The sequence below is a fragment of the Callospermophilus lateralis genome, chromosome 1 (genome assembly GCF_048772815.1).
Source record: "Callospermophilus lateralis isolate mCalLat2 chromosome 1, mCalLat2.hap1, whole genome shotgun sequence".
NCBI lineage: Eukaryota > Metazoa > Chordata > Mammalia > Rodentia > Sciuridae > Callospermophilus > Callospermophilus lateralis.
In genome coordinates, this window is record NC_135305.1 from 184,777,835 (window position 1) to 184,802,515 (window position 24,681).

General features: G+C 35.1%; 1 protein-coding gene across 1 annotated transcript in view; it reads left to right on the plus strand.

The window, feature by feature from the left end:
- Kcnh8 (potassium voltage-gated channel subfamily H member 8) overlaps positions 1 to 24,681 on the plus strand; it is a 347,812-nt gene that overhangs the window by 160,683 nt on the left and 162,448 nt on the right. The gene's annotated exons all lie outside the window — the stretch shown is intronic.

Here is a 24,681-nt window from a genome sequence, read left to right on the forward strand (position 1 = left end):
CTCCACCCAAACCTCAAGAACACATCATATTTCAAGAGATATAATGCTTTTCTTATTCACTCTCCTTTTCTGCATTAGTGCAAGCAAAAGGTTTTAATGGTGAATGTTTCCATTTACTATGCAATATGGCTGGCAAATTAAAATGTTAGAAGTTCTAGATGCAAAGCTTACATCAGGAAACTTGCAAATTAAATGCACACATTTATAAAACAGTGAAGAGATTCTTAAAAAAACATAAACCCACACATCAAAGATAGTAGAAAATACCATAGCAACAAAATGTTAGAAGCTGTGAAACAAATGAATGAGTGTAAACTAACTTAATAGATGTGAGAAACTTAAATCTTAACCACCAGGGGAAAGAACCAAGGAGAAACCAGATTCCACCACAGAAGCCTCCAAAAGCTCAAGAATAGGTTCCTCAGAAGAGAGAATGAGGTAAAACTAAATACAGAAAGGTAATTTGAAAGTATTTTTAAGAAGCATCTAGATCCACAGGTTTCTCCTTTCATATATGCAAGGAGATGATCACCCTTCCCAAACTATCAGGTTTCCCTAGGAAACAATATGAGTAGTATCGATATCTGTGTGGGAAAGAAAGAAGCAGAACTGAGCAGCTTTGGAGTTCTGAAATAGTGACCAAAAGTCCTTCCAGCTGGAATGACCTTTCAGAATTGTCCTAAGTTGGTCAAGGGGCGCATTTCTGAGCACTCACACTGGCCAATTACTGTAGGCAAGTTGTCCTCACAATTTGTGCAGCAACAGGACAAGGTGATCTTTCCAACCAAGCACCTGGGGAAATAGATCCCTTAGTTGTGAATGGGGATGCTTAGAGTACAGCAGCACATTGTCTAATATAGAATTCTGCAGAAATCTTAAGGCTTATTTATTTGCGTATTTATTTATTTTTGTGAGGGTAAATTGAAAATTCTCTGGACTGAAGAACCAGGCAGTACTGAAAAAGGAGAAAATACTCAAATGTTTGCCTAAAGACCCCCATTCTCTTCTTCTACTTGGTTCCTGGAGTGCTAGCCAAGAAGTTCATATTCTCCCAGTAAGGCTTTGGAAAAAATTTTCCAAAATAATCTGGAAAGTCCAGGAAGAAAGTTCCAAATTTATCAACATCAGGACTTGTTCAAAGAGATGGTCCCCCCTGGAGCAGAGAGGGCTTTTGACAGTCATGCTGAAATGGATTTTTAAAAATATATTAATTGAAATATTAAATCAAGGACTCTTCAGTGACAAAGATGGAAAATGAAAAGAACTCATCATTGGAGGACTCAAGGACTGCCCTGACCTAGAGCTTTCTGTGATGACGAACATATCTTATGTTTGTCCTGTTTGTTACAGTATCAGCTAGCTATGTGTGGCCACGAAGCACTTAAAATGTGGCTAATGTGACTGAGAAACTGAATATAAAATGCCAAATTGAAGAGCTACGTGTGGCTAGCAGCCTGAACAGCACAAATCTAAGAGGTTAAGCAACTGAATTAAAAAGAGGAAAGAGAGAGAGAGGAGAAATTGGTTGGAAGAGAGGGGAATCCGTTAAATCAAGTTGTTCAGATTCCCAGAAGTGAAGGACATGAGTTTCCAGACTGTGAAATTTCATGAAATTATGACCCTGCAAATAAAGCAATGATTTCTTTGGCTCCCAGAAATGGGGAGGAAAGAACACAGTAACTTATAAAGGATGAGGAACCAGAAAGACTTAGGTTTTCTCAAGATGAATACTGGGAGCTAGAAGACAGTATTGCAATGCTTTAAAAATTCTAAATGAGAATGACATCCCACCTAGAATCATGTCCAGCCAAATTACTAACAAATCTAAAGGCAGAAAAAAATATCTGAAGACATGAAAGATCTCTGAAAATATCTCTTTCATGTACCTATTCTCAGGACTCCACTAGAAGCCCTGGTGTCTCAAACTAAGGCAGTAAACTATGAGAGAGGAAGACATGAGACTCAGGAAATGAAAATACCACTCAAGGGAGTATATGATAACCAGTATGACCAGGAAAGGATAGCTCACAATGAAAACCATGCCCTATGTTCATCAAACCATCCTGACCAGATTGGAGCAGGTAGAAGCATCTGGGAGAAGTTTTCAAGATTATTTTTGAGAATAAATTAGTTCTACTTGAGGTATCAAAACCTAATGGAAGAAAGTTTACACATAATTGATAAATAATTTGGATTTTATTAGTGGTAAACATATGAAAGCTAAGCAAACCCCCAATCTACATAATTCTTAAAGCAAAAAAAAAAAACCCAAAAACTTCTATAGAAAATAAAAATATTTACTGTATATCAAGACTGGAGGTATAACTAGGGGAGGCCCTGGATTCTATCTCTAACACCAAGCGGGTAAAAAGTATTACAAATCAAATGACTCAACTCTCATGATGTCGTGAACAGTGAATACTGAGCTGCTAAGTTAAGTACAATAGTCCCTCTTATCCACAGGCTCACTCTCCACAGTTTCACTTACTCATAGTCAACCATGGCCTGAAAATATTAATTTTTATTTTGACTCTTTCAGGAGAGAGAAAGATCACATCCACCGAACACTTATTACAGTGCATTGTAATAATTGTTATATTTTATTATTAGTCGTTATTTTTTGCTGTGCCTAATTTATAAATCAGACTTTATCATAGGTTATGTATGTACAGGAAATAGCTAGCACATGTAGGGCTGTTACTATCTGTGGTTTCAAGCATGCTCCAGAGGTCTTGGAACTCTCCTACCTGGGTAAGGAGGGACCACTGCTAACAACATAGCTGCACTGGGAGGAAGAGGGATGGAGAAAGGACATGAGTGGTTGGAGGGATGGAATGTAAACAGAGGGAAACAAATTGATAATGCCTACAATCAGAAAGTTAAGAAAACGGCAATTAGATTGTTATTTGTAAGAGAGTAATTACTAAAAAAAAAATGTTTTTAAATCACTGAGAGACTCGAAAGTTTTTATTTCTGGTGCAGGAGAAATGGGAAAGAGGATCTGGAACTTGAGTTTTCTAAGAATTCTTGGGCTATTTATGGTACAAGCATTTATAATTTTGATTGATCTTTTAATGCATATGCATATCAAATTAACATCACCAGATGCATTCAGATGTTATTGACCTTCAGTTCAATTGCCACTCATCCAAACCTATACTAACTCATTAGTAATAATAAATTTCCTAAAATCTTATGAAAAACATAAAGAAACAAAATGACAACATTTCCCTTTTTTATCAGATACTTTAATTACTGAGGCAGCACCTCAAATTAGGGGAAAAAACCATAATAATCAAAAGGAAGAATAACATTTAAAACAGTACTTATATGAAGAAGACTAATGGGGGAAAAGCTTCAGAGGTCTGGAGAGATCCCAAAGTTCTCTGCAGGGAAATAGTCTATGGTGTAGCCAGTGCACTGGTGGGCAATTTCACAGCAATCTCATTTAAGGTACTGTAGCTGAGTTGCTAAAGTTTCACCCTAGGCTGACTCCAGAACCAAAAGAAGCAGGAGCTACACAGCCTGGATCATTGCCCCATCTTTCTTGTGAATCAAATGAAGCAATAGGCATGATTTGAATACATGAAGCATAGATTCTTTTCTCTATCAGAAGAGGTCATATCATGTCAGGATTAAGTATTGTAGATGATCCATGTCCTTCAATTATTAGTAAAGAGACACAGCTATACAAAAACAAAACAAAACAAACAAACAAACCCATAGCTTTTCAGACCTGTACTGTAAAGCTTATAGATTTCATGAAACAGGGAATTTCCTTCTCATTTTTTTCTCAACTAGTAATTAGAATTTATAAGGCCTCATTCCAGTAGACTTTAAACTAATCTATGCACAATAGCCTTGTAAGGACAGCTTCTCCTGGACCTGACCCATGTTCTTAATCAGTTAGTTAGTTTTGGGAAGAAAGATATTTCAAAGTTTTGTCAATTCACTGGAATAAAACTGCTGATTTCATCACAATCTTTATATTTGAGTGAATCTGGAATGCCACATTAAATTCAGTTCCACTGCAACAGACATTTTCAAATGCTCAAACATTCCAATTTTTTTTTCTAAAAATTCCAGTGAGCCCACACATGAAGAGATTTTTGTGAGTGTAGCATTTGTTTCTACAAGAAACTCAAGGTTTCAATGAATTGGTTTTTCATCGCTGCTTGCCAGTGCAGTATTTCAACAATTGAGTCATGAACATTTTCCTTTTACATTTGGACAGGGAGCTGTTGTCCTGCAGGAGACTTTGGGGGATCAGATGTATTGCATTTCAAGGGAATCTTGTGAGCACTCGCTATCAGCTAGCCTCAAAGCACTAATATCACACATCCTCCCTCTGCAAATCTCTTCCAACTTTGGGCAGAAATTAGTCACTATTTACAAAGAAGGAGATTTAGCTCTAAAGTTTCTTGTTATTTTAATTCTATAATAACTGAGACAGAAAAGCAATTTCAGAAGAATAACACTAGGCATCAAACGAACTTGCACCATTGCTTCATATGAAAAATGTGTCTTTTTAATTTCATGAGTGGGCATTTTTCTTCAAAGGGTCAGTTATACTTTATGAAATACAAAACCAACTCAAATAATAAAAAAATAATAACTTTAAGTACTTCTAGATAGAATAACAGTATATCAAGTCCATTTCATAGATGAGAAAAAAACCTTGAAAGTTTCAAGTTACTTATTTGTTGGTTCTTGTAATCTTTCATACTGCGATTTCTCAAACACAAGACTTCAAGAGAAAAATAATTACTTAAGATGATGCAGATGTTTTTCATGTGATTCAGTTGAGTCCTTTTCAGAAGAGAACTTCTGGAATTGTTGCTGACTGACAGTCTGAAATTGTTAGTCTCTATAGGGATTACCTGGGCTGAAACTATGACTTATCCTTGGCCATACCCTCTTCCAGGTGACTTTCATCCAGTGATTTGTAAATTGTGGGAAAGGAAAATATAAGAATGTAAATACTCAGTTCTCTTCTCCAATTTGGGACAATTCTGAAGGATCCTCCCGGCTCCAAACTTCCCACAAAATTGGCTGAGGTCTTTGTTGAGATTTAGCATGACCCTACTTTCTTCTCTGCCCAGTCCAGCTCCAATCTTGTTTTGTTCCCAACACATTGGCTGTCAGCACACTCTCAAAATCTGCCTCCATGCAAGTCTCTGCTTTAGTTAACTTCCTTGGAAACACAACATGTACCACTGATAGGGCGCTCTCTCACTCTCTCTCTCTCTTTCTCTCAAATATGTGTCCGCGTGCGCGCGCGCGCGCGCGCGCACGCACGCGCACACACACACACACACACACACACACACACAGCAAATTAGATTTCTACTACAATGAAAACCAGAATTCAATTAAATCAATTTGAAAGGGAGCAAGACAGACTGCTTTAATGTACATCCCATTGATGCTAACTAACAACAGTAAATTAGTAATGTGCACGGTAGTGTCAAACTGGAAATAAGACCGAATCATAGCTCTCTAGCATCCAAGGGGAATCAGAATGTGACAGTCAGATTAAAACTTGATACTATTCCAAAGCTTATTTTCTAATATTCCTTTTGGATTTGGCATGCTCAGGTGCCCTTTGATTCTTACATAACGTGAGGCCAGTGATTTCCATTTTCAGTCTGCTGGTGCACTGTTTCCATGCTCAGAGGGCCAGCTGCAGGTGCTGCTGTTGTGTAAGAGACGTGGGGTTTCCCCGTTGCTAAGAGAGGAGGATGCTCACTCAGAATGCAGTGAACTTCCATTTTTAAGTCAGTTACTGAGGGAAGGGCAAGAGCTGCCTGAATTAAATATCAAACTTGACTCAGGAAAAATTACTTGAATTTGTTATGGCATTTTCTAAGGTCAAAGATACAACTTCACAGTGTACTGCTTAAATGCTTAAGATTTAACTGAAGTGCTGCATCCATAGATTCATTGATGCACTCACCCATTCAGCAAAAATTCATCAAACATCTAGATACATGAAGATGAAAAATTTTAAAAAAATGATTAACCTTTGCATTAACTGCGGTGCTGGCTACCAGCTCTGACCTGTTAGTTCTTATAGGGATTACCTGGGCTGAAAAGAGGACCTATCCATGGTCACATCCCCTTCCAGGCAACTTTCATCCAACGATTTGTCAACAGGAGGAGAGGGAAGTATAAGAATATAAAGACTCAGTTCTCTCTTCCATCCTAGGACAATTCTGAAGGATCTTCCCTTCTCCAGAACACCCCACAGAATTGTCAATGGCGGAAGGATACAGTCAAATCATTAACATACATTCTTCTTTATAGGGAAGGCTAACTGGGAAAACTGTTTTGAGAGACTGATGATTATTTCTGAGTAGGAATGGAGACACATGAGGAAGTGAAGGGAGGGTTTCTCAAAGAAGTTGACAGTTTCACAAGAAAAATATTTGGATAGAACAAAGGTAGAACATCAATCAAAAGTAAGACTCATGCAACAAGCAGTCGTATTGTTACTAGAGCCACTGAACTTAAAAATTACCAGAAACAGTGAAAATCTGCCACCCACAGTCATGATAGGCAGAGGTGGAATATCACCATTTGCTTTGGCCCAGGACTTAACTCACTGGTGGGTAAAGTTTAAGCATTCCCCCTCACCCACCATTTCTCTGTTCCCTTGGGGCTTGCTTATTGCTAGATAAGTAGCTTTTGGGATCTTCCACATGCAGGAAGCTTTTAGGAAGAAAAAATATGAACCCCAGAAACGTTAAACTGTGTGTGAGGCTTGGCTGTGCCTTTGTTTTCTTGTTTCTACCACAGTGCCTTACATAAGGTAGGCATGTCTGTTTGAAAGTTCAGGGAAGTAGAAAACAAAACAAAATATGTTTTAAAATGCATGGACATGTGGACAACGATCATACTGATTCCCAAAGCACTTGAGATGGGAAAATTTTCCTCTATTTTTTTACCTGAGAAATTCCAGTATTGCCCTACATAAAGGATTAAAATCAAAACTTTTCATGGCATTACTTTATTCCATATGTGAGAAGATAGTTGACTACTTGTTAAGAAAATAATGCCTTTTTTCATATGAAACAATTTATAAAAAGAATGATCCAATATGGTGTAAGAATTCTTTTGCTATCCTCAGGGATCGATGTAAAATATCATGAAATGTCAGTATAAAGCATGCAGTTTTCCTTTTGTGTTATTTATGGATTTTCATAACCTGGGAATGATAACAGCATTGTTTTTTATGAAGTCCCTGAGGAAAGACATGAGGAAGAAGCTAGCAGATCTGGAAGGGATGAGGGCCATCAGGAGGGTAAGAGTCTTGAAATGAGAAGAATAACCTTTAGATTAACACATTTGTATTGGCGAGATTGCTGGGTGTTCTTGAGTTCCAAGAGATCAGTTGTTCCAAACTATTTCTTAATAGAGTAATTTAATGAATGTCATAAAATCATATGGTGATGTCTTCATATAAAATTGTTCTTAGTGGATAGGTTAAATGAAACAAGAGACTTATAATCATTTTATAATAAAAGATTTATAAACCTAAGCTGAAAAAATAATTTTTTCAATTATATTTTAGGATCACAACCTGGCAGAATTACCCATTGCAAAAAAAAAATAATAATAAAATAAAATTTTTTTTTTTTGAGAAAAGGCTGACATTTAAGACCCTGTTAAAAGTGTCTTCTCTATTCCAGTCAGATTGGCTGGTCTACTGTAAAGGAGCATGGGCCACAAGGCTGTTTCCTTACCCCTCTGCCCATCCCAATCACCCACTCCTCACTGTGAAGATCCATAATTTACCTTTCTCTTACTCCCATTATAAGTGTTCTTTCCTTCCTCTGATATTTTACATATTTATCTCTAATATTAATAACAACAATAACAACAGCTAACATTGATTGATTACTGTGTGTCAGGAACCATTCTCAGCACTTTATGGATGTATCTAATTATCACAAAATGCCTCAGAGTAGGTATTATTGCTATGTTTAGAGATGAGCAAATTCAAGCCCAGAGAGGTTAAGTAACTTGCCTAAGCTCATACAACTAACAAGGGGTAGAGTGAGGATTTGAACATATACTACTATGCGTATGATATGGGTTCCCCCCACCCCCGCCGCCTCTGGGTCACCTTGAATTCATTTGCCCTACTCCCTGTAATATATTTGGGAGGAAGACTGTGTCATCGAAAGAATCTGTAATTCCATAATCACACTACAAGACAGGAAAGCTTTGCATACCGAGTCACAGGACCTTATGATTATCAACTAAAGGCACTGTTTTCTGAATCTTCCATCTGATCTCACCAAAGCCCAGAGAACACATTTGCCTGTTGCCACATGCAATATTAGCAGCCACTACTGTTCTGGCCTCAGTTCTTGACAATGAAGCATATATTCCTTCATTTTAATGCTCTCACCAATTCAACCGGAAAAACTCTTTATGTAGCTCTGTGAATAAGTGAAGAAATACTTCCTAAGGAGAGTCATGCAGATGTCATATGAAGTTTCTCAGGGTCCCTACTTAATGTATGGTCTTATTCAAGGAGGAGAAAGATAGAAATAGACTTTCGTATTCTTGCTGAATCTATTGGGAATTTGCATTTCAATGACAGTCCTTAAATGGTTCCGTTTTCATAAACCCTACATCTTATGGAGTATTTGATGTTACATAATGGTGAAATGAATAGAATTAAGAAATATTTGAACTTCAAAAGTACTTGCTGATGTGCTTCCCTCCTTTTAAACCACCTACATACATAAACCTAGGATCAATTATAAGACGTTTAATTTTTAAAAGTTTCAATAAAGCTGGGTCATTACACTTTCTCCTTCTTTAGAAAGTTCTCCAACAGGAATACGTTTGGAATAGATTTTCTTTATCATTTGTTCCAGAATCTGGGTTAAAGATCAGCAAACTTCTTCTTCAAAAGATCTGATTGTAATTATTTTGGCTTTGTGTGCCATACAGTCTCAATCACAACTACTTAATTCCCTCTGTCTATGGCAGAAAAGCCACCATAGACATATATAAATAATCTAAGTAGGGTGGTGTACCGATAAAATCTTATTTACAAAAGTAGGCGATTGGTTGAGGGCCAAAGTTCACAGATCCTTGATTCACATAATTAACAAGTGATTTGTTTTCTAATGACTAAACATTCCTATGCATAATGCTTAGGAAAGGCTCATTAATACAGGTCTTATTTTAATCATCATATTCAGTACTTAACATGGATTGGTGAAGAGCTAATAAGAGTGTTGTTTAGGATGCACTTCCTATGTTGTGCAGTAAGTTAACTATCAGGTCACAGGGAATTCTGTCACTTTAAGAAGTGTAAATCAGGTTAGCTATGGACCAGTAGGGCCATATTTCTGGCCTAGAGAAGAGACAAGATGTTCCCCATCATGATCCTGGGAGTGATCATGTTCCAGAATCATAACAGACTGGGCACGGGATTATACAGAGTTAAAATTAGGAAGTGAGGTGCTAGTAATATAAATGGTAAAGAAAATGATAGCTCAACTTCTGATTCAAGAGGTTTGATCAGGGGGATTTAGGTTTATGTAGTGGATCCAAGCATACCCTGGAGTCAGACAAAGTATTAGGAGCCCAGGTAACTGTTTGGTAATTTGATGGGCATGGCTGAAACAACATGGCTTAAAGTTAAGTGAAAGCTTGCCTGAATTCTAAGAGCAATACAAACCCTGGACAGCTTCTTTCTTATTTAATGAAGCTGAGGATGTATTGGCTAGCTCTTGTTCCATAAAATTTCAAGGTGCCTAGGTACTTCATGGCAACTAACACATGGTAAATAGAACACTGACCTACAGAGAGCCTCTGGCTATTTTGATGACTGGAAAGAGAATGTTTTAGATGGATTTCTGTTGCTGTGACAAAATAGCTGAGATAAATAACTTAAGAGGAGAAAAAGTTTCATTAGGCTTATGATTTCAGAGGTTTCAGTTCAGTCACTTGGCTTCATCACTTTGGACCTGTAGCGAGGCTGAACGTCATGGTAGGTAGTGTGTGGTAGAGCAAAGCTACTCATGTCATGGTATCAGTAAGTACAGAGAAAGAAGGATAGACCAGAATCCTAAAAGCCCTTTTAAAGGTGCACCCTCAATGACCTACCTGCCTTCACTAGGTACCACCTCCCAATGTTTCCACCACCTCCCAATAGTGCCACCAGGTGGGAACCAACTTCAACACATGAGCTTTGGGGGCACATTTAAAATTCAAACCATAACAATCTGTGTTAATAATCTCTTAATAGACTGTCACTATGTTGGCCAGACAAGAATGCTTTAGTATGTCTCAAAATAGGTCTTTTGTGCTTCTGACCTATATGAATTATGTGATTTTATTTTAATTAGCCAATCAAGAATCAAGGCTAGAAAGCCAGGACATTTTATTTTACATTTCACTGAAGTTATTACAGATATAAATGTTAGATTTAAGTGAGTAAGACTCTATTATTTTTCTTTTAAGAAAAAAATAAAGGCTGGGGTCACAAGCTTAGCCTGAATGAAGCCCTAGATTTAATCCCGTTTAACACCTCTCAAATAAATATATGAATAAGAAAAAAAAAAAGAAGGAAAGAACAAACCAGGAGAATATTTTTGTGACCCTGTATGTGAAAATTGCTTTAAAAGAAGATCTCTAATATCAGAGTTTTAGATCACTATTTTGTGACTTGCTGGGCATGACTGAAAAAAAAACATGGATCAATTAAAAGTTGACTTTCCCCAAATGAATGCTTATATAAGTCCAATTACTAACGCATGATCCAAAGATTTAAAAGAAATTAAGTCATTCATTGATTTCAGGTCATTTGACTTCTGTACAACTCCTTTTCCTTGTTCTGCCAAAAAAGTAACAAACCTAAACATTTTTTTAGGAGTAGTTTTTCTCTCGAATATGATTGACTGCATCATCTTTTTTGGTTGAATTTTATGAAAATATTTTTAAATTCATGTAAAATTGATACACTGAAGGTTTTCTCAACCTTGGTACTACCAACATTTTGGTAATAATATGACAACAAAGAAAACCCTTTGTTGTGGGGGACAGTCCTGTGCATTGTAAAATTGTAAGATTTTTAGCAGCATCCCTGATCTTTCCCCATTAGATGCCACCACATCCATCCTAACAACCCAAACTGTCTCTAGACATTGTCAAATACTCCTAGGAGGCAAAATATTCTCTCATGGAGAAGCACAGGTTACAGGAGCCAGAAATGACACTATAAAATATATATTAAGGAATAGTAGTGGGATATTTTATAAGATGGTTTAATAATTAAATTTTGGTATCAAAGTGAATTAATTTGTCATTCAGCTTTTTTAGTAGTACATTATTACATAAGACTTTCTAAGGAAACTCAATTGTGGAGAAATGAAGCAATCCTGCATGGAAGACACTCACTCTTATTTGTCATGTTACCAATCACGTGCTAATAACAATGATAATAAGGATTGAAGTATTCACTCTGTTCCTCAACCAGAAATTGTATGCTGAGTAGCAATGGTGGAGCTACATCTCAGAATGGAAAATGAATTGAATATTACCTTGGAAACCTCATACATCACATGGGTCACCTTCAAATCTCCCATGATAACTTTTTACCTGGATACATCAGATTGTTTGTTTTTCCTTAATATCAAAAAATGTGACTTACTCATCACAGTTCAGTATCTGGCACAAAATAAATTGATGGTTTACAATGGTTTGAATCTATTTGTTGATGTTATAGATAAGGAATTGACATGTGTTTTCAACATCTTCTGTTCTTCCTTTTTCCTCTCTTATTCCTACAATTTCATCCCTGGGTGCTTCTTCATGGCTTGATTTCTTCACAGGTATCCTTTCCTGTCCCATGACTAGATCAAGTTATGGCCAAGATTTTGTCATTATGACTATTATAAACCTAAAAAGAGCTCAGGACTTCGAATGTAAGACACTGGGAAATACCAGTCAGAAAACACTATCATTTCAGGACCCACCGTTATTACAATTATTACTGCTACAAAATTATTAAGACAGATTTGAAAAAAATATATATAATTACTTTTAATTGATTTTTACATTAGAATTCTTATAAGTTTGCTTTTCATCTGAAGAAATTTTTAATGTGTTCTATAACTCTAAAACATAGACCTACTTCCTGTAGAACTTAAGTATTTTTCAAAATTAACAATATTTTTTAATTGACAGCCCTCAAAAACAGGAAAGGGCAGAATAAATCAGAAGCAACTGCATGATAAAAACAAAGGGTAAAGACTTTGGAACTGGTAGAACTGGATACTGTCATGCTGACCCTTGTAAACTACAGAGATTTGGGTAGTTTATTTAAACATGCTGATTTTCAAAGTGGGCCAATGCCTACCTCATAGTGTTACTAAGAGAACAGAGAAAAATATAAAGTGTTGTCTAGCATGGTATTTGCATAAAGTATGTAGCTATAAGTCAATCATACCCATAATAAGTATGATACTTGGTGGTAATAATGGAGGGGATGGTGATGGTGTTAACATGGTCAGAGCCAAAGCTCTGCAAAATCAGCACATCTTCCTGGTGCTTTTCTAACCCTCTTTTCTGAATCAGGCTTAAATAGAATCTATACATTCTGTGCCAAATGTTGTCATTCTATTGTGAGATAATCCCTGCTAAGCAGCTAACTATTGCTTCCAGGAACTATTAATATTTTAATAGAAGTATTCTTTATGTCAGATAGAGGCTTAAGGATTTGAAATGAAAATAGATTTGAAATAAAGTAGGTAATACTACTTTACTGCTCTGTTTATATTTTCCTAATCATTTGTTCTCTCTACTCCAGGATCACTAAACTAGTTATATCCAGTAGTTTTTTCCCAAAATTTGAACAGATTTCCCCAAACTTGAAAAATGAAAAACATTAGCAATTTGTTATTTCTCATGATTCTATGGGTACACTATATGCTTCTTCATTCCAGAGGATGTAGCTGAAAGGGTTCATGTAGCTGCCATCCACTTGGAGCTGGGCTGGGGCTGGAATATCCTGAAGGATTTCTGTCAAATGTCAGGTGCCTTAGCTGAGTAGGGAAGAATGACCAGAGATTGTATGTGATATCTAGTGTCATTTCTCTTTCTCTCCCTCTTCCCCCTATCTCTCTGTCATTTTTCAGTTGGGTCTTGCTGCTTTACATAGTGATTGGATCCCAAGAGGTCAAATATGGAAGCTGTATAGTGAAAGAAATTATGCCTTGTATTATTTTATAATACAAAGAAAGAAAGAAAGGGAAAATTAATCACAGGACCTGCCCAAATTTGGGGTTGGTGGTGACGGAAGGAGAAAACAATTTATACCTTTGAAAGAATGAAGACATGAATAATACAAATATGAGAATGAATTGGTGACTGTACATACAGTCTCTTTATCCTACTTTCTACTTTCTTCCTATATCTTTTTTTTCCATATTTTTGCTGTCAGGATCAGTGGCTTACCAGATTATGAGAAGCGAAAGGTTGTCATCAATCTCTCTCTCTCTCTCTCTCTCTCTCTCTCTCTCTCTCTCTCTCTCAGATATATATGTCAGTAGAGTATATTTTGATATATTATACATACATGGAGCATAACTTATTCTAATATGGATCCCATTCTTCTTGTTGTACATGATGTGGTGTTACATTGATTATGTATTCATATATGAACACAAGAAAGTTATGTTTGATTCATTCTACTGTCTTTCCTATTCTCATCCCCCTCCCTTCCTTTTATTTCTCTTTGTCTCATCCAGTGAACTTCTATCCTCCCCCCCTCACCGCTCCCTCCCATCCCTTATTGTGTGTTAACATCTACATATCAGAGAGAACCTTGGCCTTTGGTTTTTCAGGATTGGCTTATTCTACTTAGCATGATGTTTTCTTTGCAGGAAAGGCAGTTTTAAAAAGATACAGACTGCCAATTTATTGAAAACTAGGAATACTTATTCCTAGATATATGATGAATACTTATTCCTAGATATATGAGTAGGATCATCAACTTTCCTACCTCAGTCTTCTCATCTACTAACTAAACAGAGAGGGTAAAACTTGACTTAAAGGCTAATATGAGGTTTATTTTGATATAGTTTATGCATAATGATTAACTAAACTTATAGGTGCTCAGTAAACGTTACTTCTTTTATTTCTTCCTGTCTCTCCCACCCCATTCCAATCTTTTTCTGTTTCATTATCTTTTTTCTGGAAGAAATATTTTTTGAAACTTTCTAAACTACTTCCTAACCCTGCTGATACTGCTTCAGGATTTATTGACTGTACTGACAATTACTATTCTTTTATGCACTCTAATTATTCCTGAGTTTGTGGTGTTATTGCCACCCCTAATCTTGGCTTATACTTCACCCCTGGCAAGTAATCCCTTATAGTCTACTAGTAGATCCATATGATATCTTTTCTCTTCTGGAAGCAGTGCCTAATGCTTCTGATGCTTAATATTTACAAACTTGTCATTTTATCCTTTATGTTCCTAATGCTTCTATCAGTTTTAGGCTCTTTGATGATTTTAGGGGTCTTTAAACCATGTATACTCTCAACTACTCCAAATTTCACAGACTGTAGGTAGAACTAAACCATTGCCAACTTTTCAGTACCAGAATATTGAATTGAATTCATTCCCAAAAGAATTAAAAAAAAAACATTGAAAGTTTGCTTTTAGGGCCACATTTCATGGAAACATTCCAGAGACAGCATTACTCAATGCTTGATAAATTCTGTGGAAAAAAAAATAGAAATAGAATGTAATAGAAATGATTAGGGACAATTGAGTGATTGCAGTTTCTGAAAAGACAAAATTGAAGAAAACACATTGTCTTTCTTGATTCATGCATTATTTTGTGTGATTAGAATTACCATAAAAGAAACTCCTAACCAATATGTGACTAAGCATTAAAATAAAATAGTGAACATGAGAATTTTGTTTCTATTATATTATAAGGATTACTATAGCTAGAATATGCAGGGGCCATTTTTTAAATTTAATGTGTATAGCCAGATAATTTCTTATTTATGTCCTTGATTATAACTGTCATAACTGTGTCCTAAGAGACTAAATAACCAGAGGATGGTTTCTACCAATCCATTAGTTTTTCCTACATTTTTTATTGGTGCATTATAGTCATACATAATGATGGGATTTGTTCTTACATATTCATACATGCACACAATATAACAATATAATTCAGCCAATATCACTCCCATTGGTATTTTTATAGCTAAAACACCCATTGTTTGGTCTTTCTGCTTCTAAAATCTTCCCTCAATACATATTTCAGTCTAAATCCACAAACGAATCCTTTTAAGAGTTAAGATTAAATTCTTTACTATATCATGTAAAAATGACTAATAAATTTAGCTGAAAATTCACTCTCAGCTTCATCTCCCATACCCTCCATTACATACCCTTCATTACACATTAAGTATAATGTTTCTCCCAAAACCATAAAATATGCTGACATGTTTTTCTTCAAGGTTTTTCAGTTTAAACTGCTTTCTCCCATGGATTTGGCCTAACGTGTCTTTTTTTAGGCTCAGATCAGAGGCCAGTTTCTCCACTAGTTTTGTTGTTGCCATTCCCTCTTGTAAACCCCTTCCTTCTCTTCCACAAGAATTTCCATTTAGTGCTCACGGGCACCACTCTATCCTCAATCACATCCTTCTTTCCAACCAGACATGACCTACAGGAAGTCAGAACTTGCACGTGTCCGCCTGGTGCCTCATGGCATCTTCCTTGTACCTGATTGGGTCATGGTAAGACTAAATGGATTTCCAACACCTTTTGTGAGTCCTTTGGATAATTTAATTTGGGGAACATCACAATTATCCTAAGATTAGTGTCATTCTGGGTATATTAGAAGCACAAGATTTAGAATAATATCTAGAGGTTAAAACAGGAAATAGGAAAGTCCTCCCCAAAGTAGGTTTTGTTTTAGTGTCGTCTAGTACAAACATAGAAGAGTCACCTGTGGACTGGATTGTTGGTGGAAGTTTTACCAGAGAAAAGCTGTCATTTTTTTCATAACTTGTTCAGCTGAAGAGGAGTACCTGACATTTGGCATTTGTTTTTTAGGGATTGGCTAGCTTCACTAAGCATAATCTGCTCTAGTGCCATCCATTTCCCTGCAAATGCCATGATTTTGTCATTTTTTAGTGCTGAGTAATACTCCATTGTATATAAATGCCACATTTTTTTTTATCCATTCATCTATTGAAGGGCATCTAGGTTGGTTCCACAGTCTGGCTATTGTGAATTGTGCTGCTGTGAACATCGATGTAGCAGTATCCCTATAGTATGCTATTTTAAGGTCTTTAGGGAATAGTCCGAGAAGGGGAATAGCTGGGTCAAATGGTTGTTCCATTCCCAGCTTTCCAAGGAATCTCCATACTGCTTTCCAGATTGGCCGCACCAATTTGCAGTCCCACCAGCAATGTACAAGTGAACCCTTTTCCCCACATCCTCGCCAGTACTTGTTGTTTGACTTCCTAATGGCTGCCAATCTTACTGGAGTGAGATGGTATCTTAGGGTGGTTTTGATTTGCATTTCTCTGACTGCTAGAGATGGTGAGCATTTTTTCATGTACTTGTTGATTGATTGTATGTCCTCCTCTGAGAAGTGTCTGTTCAGGTCGTTGGCCCATTTATTGATTGGGTTATTTGTTTTCTTATTGTTTAATTTTTAGCTTTCTTTGTATACTCTGGATATTAGGGCTCTATCTGAAGTGTGAGGAGTAAAGATTTGTTCCCAGGATGTAGGCTCCCTATTTACCTTTCTTATTGTTTCTCTTGCTGAGAAAAAAACTTTTTAGTTTGAGTGAGTCCCATTTGTTGATTTTGTTTTTATCTCTTGTGCTGTGGGTGTCCTATTCATTTTAGTGCCTCAATTACATCAGCTGTTTTGCTATTGTTTCTGAAGATATCATATTCTCTACTGAAGATATAAAGTTCAAAGTGGCAGCACTAGCCAACCCCCCTAGAAGGACAGAAATCTCCAAACTGATGATACCAAATAATAATCAAGTCACCAAAGGGACTATTTTTTTTTTACATGGTGAGATGACTTTTTTAAAATGTCAAAATTAATACTTGCATGTTTTCTAGTAATGTAGGGAAATTTTGTTTGAAGTTTTTCTTATAGTCCAGATTTCTGGTTATCTGATATTGGCAACAATAGTAGCAAGACATTGACTTTTGGAAGAGTTTGGATTCTGAGATAGGACTTCTATCATGACACTGTCAAGTCTAATTCAAATATAATGAAATGCTTAGGCTCTGAACCCTTCTACTTGTGAAGGTCCATGTTCACATTGACCATATCAGACTATTTGCTAAGAGAATATGTGTTTTAATTATTATACTTTAAATGTTTGGATCATCCATTATTAATTATAATAATAATAATAATTATTATTATTATTTTTACATTCATTTCACTTGTGTAAATTGTTTAAATTTCTTACACAAGATTTTAGACCTCTTTCCTTATACTGGGCTCTTTGATATCCAGCAACGGACAATACTTTGTTTCAAAATTTTGATTATTTTAACTACAATATTTAGAAACAGAGGGCAGAGGTTAAAGATGACCCAGCTATCCCACTCCTTGGTTTATACACATAGGACTTACAATCAGCATACTACAGTGACACAGCCACATCAATGTTTATAGCAGCTCAATTCACAATAGCTAAACTGTGGAACCAACCTAGATGCCCTTCATTGGATGAATGGATAAAGAAACTGTTATATATACACAAAGGAAATATTACTTGGCCTAAAAGAAGAATGAAATTATAGCATTTGCAGGTAAATGGATGGAGTTAGAGAATATCATGCTAAATGAAATAAGCCAATCCCAAAAAACCAAAGGTTAATTGTTTTCTCTGTAAGTGGATACTGATCCACAATGGGGGAGGGGGGTAGGCAAGGGAAGAATGGAGGAACTTTGGATTACGCAGAGAGTAGTGAGGGAAGGGGAGGAGATGTAGGGGTGGGAAAGATGGTGGAATGAGATGGACATTATTACCCTCTGTACATGTATGATTGCACGAATGGTGTGACTCTGCAGCATTACAGCCAGAGAAATGAAAAGTTGTGCTAAAAAAAAAAAAAGTAGAAAATACTAAAACTACCAGTCAATGGGCAAAATATCTCCACCAAAATATTAATAGGTCTAGAGTTGTAATTGTCTGAATTTCTTATTGAAATCCAAGTTTGGAGGCTTTTGACATCATTAGCAAGTTGTCTTTGATGCATCTAAGGCTTAGTGATACTGGAGAATAATCTTTGGAAAAGATTCCAGTTGGAAAAGAAGTTATAGGTGGCTAAAGGGACTTCAGCCCTTGTTATGTAAAACGATATGACCATGATGGTGGGCATGATATTTGAGGTGGTTCTCCTCACTGATATGTACTCACATTTTTCCAAGTGTTTTCTGTTTACCTGGCAACACTCATCTTAACTACAAGAATTGGAGTAAATAGTGGAAATGCTCGGTCCTGTGGGTATGTGTTAATGTTGTATAGGAAAACATTGTGACATCCCTGCCTTTTATCAGTTGTCTGTTTATATGTGTACACACAGCTCCCTTAGATTACTGGTCATGATTAAAAGGCAGTTACCTCAACCTTGGTCTAATTATTTAAATTTTTCATTGAAAGACACTTTCATGAATTCATATAATTCAGAGAATCACTCATCAAAAGATCTTCATTTCTATGATAATTTTAGACAGTCTATTTCCATCAGTATTATTAAGAAGCATAGATTCTTAAAAAATAGAAAACCTTAATGTTCCATTTGTGTCTTCTCCTCTATTAGCTTTTGGTTGTTTCTCTTTTCTGATTTTAAACTTTATGCATTTTAATTTGTGGATGTGGGAAGAAATCATTTTAAAACTCCAAATGGCTAGTGGTTTGTACCTATTTGATTTACAGCCATAAACTCTGTGTCTTTTAGTGTTTATAAATTTTTTATCATATAAATTTTAAACTAAACAAAGAAGTAGATAAGAAATACAATTATATCAATGTTTTCATTAGGTAGCTAGTACAATAAATAACACTTTAAAATGGATAAATATAAATTTACTCTAATCGAGTCATTTGTAATTAAATATGTATTTTAAAGTAATGCAAAAAAATTCACTGCTTTGTATGGCTATTTAAATGAGACTTGATCTTCATACCTAGACTCTATTATAATTGCTAATACTTTAAGAATATCGAACTTCTTAATATTAGCTTATCTCTTCCTTTTTTCATGCTGATTTTCTGTTTTGATATCTCATATTCATTTCATTTTAACTCCTGCTTCACTCTCGATGGAAAGTGATCTGTTCTTATAATAATCCTCTAGCATATTTCTAACTTTTTTTTAACTCAATAAGAGGCCTTCAATTCAAAAGAAAGCCGAAATCTTGCCACTAAATTCTGAAGCATTCTTCTTTTCTCTTTTTATCTAATTCTTGTATAAAGACTCCTTCCAAACTTCATCTGATCAATTACATAAATTCTTCTCACAGGACCATTGAAGTTACTAAACCAACCACCTGACTAAGGTACTTATAAGACCAGGTAGTAACTCATGTATCTCTAGCTCTGCACTGAGTTATCAGTGGCAAGATTTCCAAACTATATGATAATCTATCCTCCCACCAGGTCTCCTGTAAGACTGCACTGCCCACCGCATAACCCAATATACCCCTCTACTAAGTGTACTTTTTCTTTTCAGTTTGATATAAGTAAAACCAGTACTACTCTTTCAGTTTGACTTAAGATTACCCACTTGGTAATTTGCATTTTCTTTTCATGACAGAATTATTTCATTGAGTAAAATTTTGTTCAGAAGTTCATTTTGTAAAATAGAAACAGAATGACACTACTTTTGAGAGGGGGCTTTCTGACTTAAAGCATTAGCTGGTGGCTTTTTTTTTTTCCATACATCTGTGTTCGTCCTTTTGACATCTCCTCTAACCCTGGGAATCCAAGGTTCCCAGCTTGAAAGCTACAGCTTCTCAGTGACTGGATGTTTGATGGAATTGCAAAATTATTATATTTTTCATGTGTTAGATATCATGATTGGGTTTTAAAAACATTTTATCATAAGTGTGCTGTAGGTATGTATGTAGATAGATAAATAAACACATAGATAAATATGATACCTTGTATTTACTTCAAGAGTACCTGAAGGAGTGAAGTAGGTAAAAATAAAAATTCTATACTATACTTGGATTCGTACTTGTTGAAGCTGGGTGATGGGTTTTTTGACAATAATAGGAGACCGATATATATGGACATACACATATCAAATAACTCACCCTTATGGTGGACCATTCTCTCATCTTTTATATACATTTATACTTTCCTATAGTAAAAAAAAATACACAAATAGATTATGATTTTCGAAAGCAGTTTCACAATGGTCTTGAAGTTTCAGACTTTCAGGTAATATTTCTGTTGTTCAAATATAATAAATTTGGGAGGGGCCAGAAGGTTAATGTAAATCCAAATCCAGTGTTTGCTGCATGTTTTAGAATATGTGGGAATGGGAAATGTCTACCTCTAAAGAAGTCTCTGATGTCAAATTATTTTACACTGTTAACTATACATTTATACTCCCCCTTTTTTATAGCTTTCCTTCCAAAGACAAATCTATAGCTGTGAAAGCAAAAAGGTATTTTTGTTTAATCTAGATTTGCTTGAAATAGATGAGTAAATATGGATATGCATTTGTAAATTCAAACTGAAGTACAATAATTGATAAAAGGACCAATATAGGACCAATCAAGAAAATTAAAGTACCAGTTATAAGCCAGACTCTGCTTTAAATATTAGTTATACCATTATAAGCTGTATATATCTCAAAATGTATGAACTATAAGTACAAAAACATGCACACTGGTCTTGTGGGTGTGTAAATATGCATTTTCAATGATAAATGTTATGGCCAAGATAGCCAGGTGTCGTCTTCTCACAAAATCAATGCATTGTAACAATTTTAAAATAGGTGAAAGTAACATCTTCATTACTTTGAGGAATGACCTTTTTTCAACTTCACACAAACTCCTGGGATGGGCCAGCACCCCTGATTTTCAAGTGTTGAAAGCAATTAAAAAGGCCTCAATATATTTAACTTAAAATCAATAAAAACACACTAACACCCGGACACAACCTGAAAATAATTTACTCTTTAAGGTGAAATTATCCATGGATTCTCAGGAAGCTACAAGGTCAGTACAGAGAGGCCCAGTTCTTCCTGTGGTTATAACTTACATAATATGTGCAATATCAAAACCAACCAACTGGCTTTGTTATACTATATGTGTGTAGTGTTATACCATTTAATCACACGTGTGAATTGTGTAGCCACCAACACAATCAAGACACACAGCTATCCCATCATTACAGTGATCTCCCTCTGCTTCCGCCATGGCCATATTCTCCACCCTCCCTGATACCTGACTGCCACTGATCTGTGCATCTCCAATGTCTGGAGAATGTCACATAAATGGAACAACACAGTATGTAACCTTTAGAGATCAGCTTTTTTCATTGCATATAATACCAGGGAGATTCATCCAAATTGCTGCCTATCTTAGTCGTTTGTCCCTTTTTATTCCTAGGTTGTATTTCACTGTATGGATAGACCAGTGTAACCACTTGTTGAGGGACATTTAGGTTAGTTCCACTTCTTGGAAAGCTGTTATGAACAATTGTACATGGGATTTGTTTTGAGGACATGTTTTTATTTCTCTGGAATAGTTGTCCAAGATTGCACTTGGTAGTTTATATGGGAAGAATGTTTATGATTTTTGTTTTTCAAGAAATTGTGAAACTGTGTTCTAGAGTGACTGTATTATTTTACATTTCTACCAGCAGTGTGTGAAGATCCAGTTTCTCTATATCCTCAGCAGAATTTGATATTGTTACTATTTTTATTTAAGCTGTTGGGCATATAGATATTTCATTTTCTGTCTCAATTTTCATGGCCATGATGGCTAGGATTTTCTAACATCTTTTGATATGATTATTTGTCATTCTTATATTCTCCTTAATAGAATGGCTATTCATGCTATTCATGTCATTTGCTTATTTTCTAACTAGATTGTTTCTTATTTTAACATTTAATTTTCAAGTTTTCAAGGAAAAAATTTTTTCTTGTATTTAGAGTTAAGACCAGGACAAATGTTTCTTTGACAGTTTCTCCTTGAGGGGTCCTTTTTTTAAGATGATGAAATTGCTGTTGTTTTATTTGGAAAATCTCAGTTGTTAATTATATTTCTCTACTGAGAAGGGAATTGGCTTACTGTCATAAATATCTACTCTGCTCCATTTTCAAGTGTTGTAATTCCACTTGGCATTTTGAAACCAAATGATATTGCATAAGCAGCCTGCTGGCCGTACCCAAATCCTATATACATTGTCTTAAAACTCTATTTTCAAATTTAAATACATTTAAAATTAGACCCTGCCATAAGAAAAAAATACATTTTCAAATGCAATTCATAATAGTTCTATGTGAACTAAAAAATTTAGCACATAAAGACATGATTAGAACTTTTAACAACACACTGAAATGTTTTTTTCAATAAGAATTTTTAAGAATACTGTCCCATTTGATACTATTTTTTGTTTTTAATAAACTTTTAGTGATTTGTGTTCATAGTAATATATATTTTATTCAAAAAATTTTCAAAATATTCAGCAAAGTTGAACAATTAAAAAAAAAACTGTAATGTGGGACTGGGGATGTGGCTCAAGCGGTAGCACGCTCGCCTGGCATGCGTGGGGCGCTAGGTTCCATCCTCAGCACCACATAAAAATAAAGATGTTGTGTCCACCGAAAACTAAAAAATAAATATTATGAAATTCTCTCTCTCTCTCTTTAAAAAAAACCTGTAATGTCATATTATACTTTTGCAGTGAGTAAAACATCTTCTTTGTTGATCATTGAAACATCCTTATGGGAAATGCAGGGTGGGGGACGTTAAATTTTTTAAAGACTTGGAGTCTAACCTCAGATATGCAGTACCTGTTACAACCATTTGTCTATGTCTATCTCCAATGTCTAGATAATGTCACATAAATGGAACAACACAGTAGGTGATACTCATCACAGCACAACAGGCCTGAACATTGACTGATATCATTTAGGGATGTGATGCTGCTTGTGGAAGCAATAGGGATTTTAGCCCAACATGGCTCCACATCTGTCTCAGCTGCTTACAAGCTGCATGACCACATGGCATGCTATTGGCCCTTCAGTTTTCTCATCTATGAATGGAGGGTAGTAATGCTTATATCATGGATATTATGAGGATTGTTTGAAATGATAGATATGAAAGATCTAGAACAAAGCCTGGCACACAGTAGCCATCAATAAGTTATACGCCTTCTCAACATAGCCACCAAACCAAATATTTTTTGTGAATGAGCAAAATGAGAAAGAATTCATAAGACTAGAGAGATCTGATGGTAAAATTTAGACAAACAATAGTAATTAATTTTAAAAATAATTTCAATCATTATAATATAGATAAAATTTATTTGGAACAAATTTACGTTAACCAATCGGTCAAATAAAAACAATTGTTTCTTGATGTAATATAATGATGTTATTTATTTATTTTGGAGAATAACACTTTGAAAAAAAATATATAACTGGCTCTTGACCTGATTTTACTAAAGTAGAATTTGATTAAAGATTTAAATTTCAAAATTTCCAAAATAAAGGCATAAATGTATCAGAAATATTCATAAATTTTTAAAATAATTTTTAATGAAAATTTTTGCTACACATGACATAATGTCTAGGTACCACAAATAGATCAATATGTCCAACATCAAAAAATTTAAAAGTGTTTAGGAAGCATAGATAAAATACAAAGTGAAATAAAAAGTTGAGAATATTTTTGGCAGAATATACAACAAAAATCACTTTTTTATACTAAGAACTGTTATAAATAAGGTGAAAAGTATTAATTCAATTTTTAAAATAGCAAAAGTAATAGGAATTAACTTCAGAAAAATAAATGCAAAGGAACAATGTCCATTTAAAGATGTGCTCTTACCCATTCATGTTTTTTCAAATATAACTTCAAACAATAATTTGATATTTTTCAACATCAAAATATTAAACAACACCTGTAATGTTTTGCAATCTGGACATGTGTGCAGTGAAGCAGGTATATTTATTCCCTTGCTTCAATTGTAAATTGCTGGAATAAAATTTAGGATATCAACACAAAAATTTAAAGTGTACATACCCATTTCTGGCAATTTATTTACTGAATACCTAGACAGTCCACAAACTTGAAGCTCCATGCATTTAATAATTTTCATTGTAGGATTGTCTACAGAGAATTTTTTGTAAATCCAGGATAAACCTGCATGCTCATGATAAGGAATAAAATTAATAAGTATAGTCTTTTCCTTAGCATGGTATTCTATTAGCCATTAAAATAAAGGGGGAGAGAGTACTACAGATTTCAAATGATTTACAAGTTATTTTGGTGTGAAGAAGGTAATGTGCAAACAGTTTTTATAGTAAACTTCCATTTATACCATGAAAAATAATTATATATATGCATATAATATGTGGATTAGAAATTTTCTGGAAAGAAACTTTTTAAAATATTGCATAGAAGT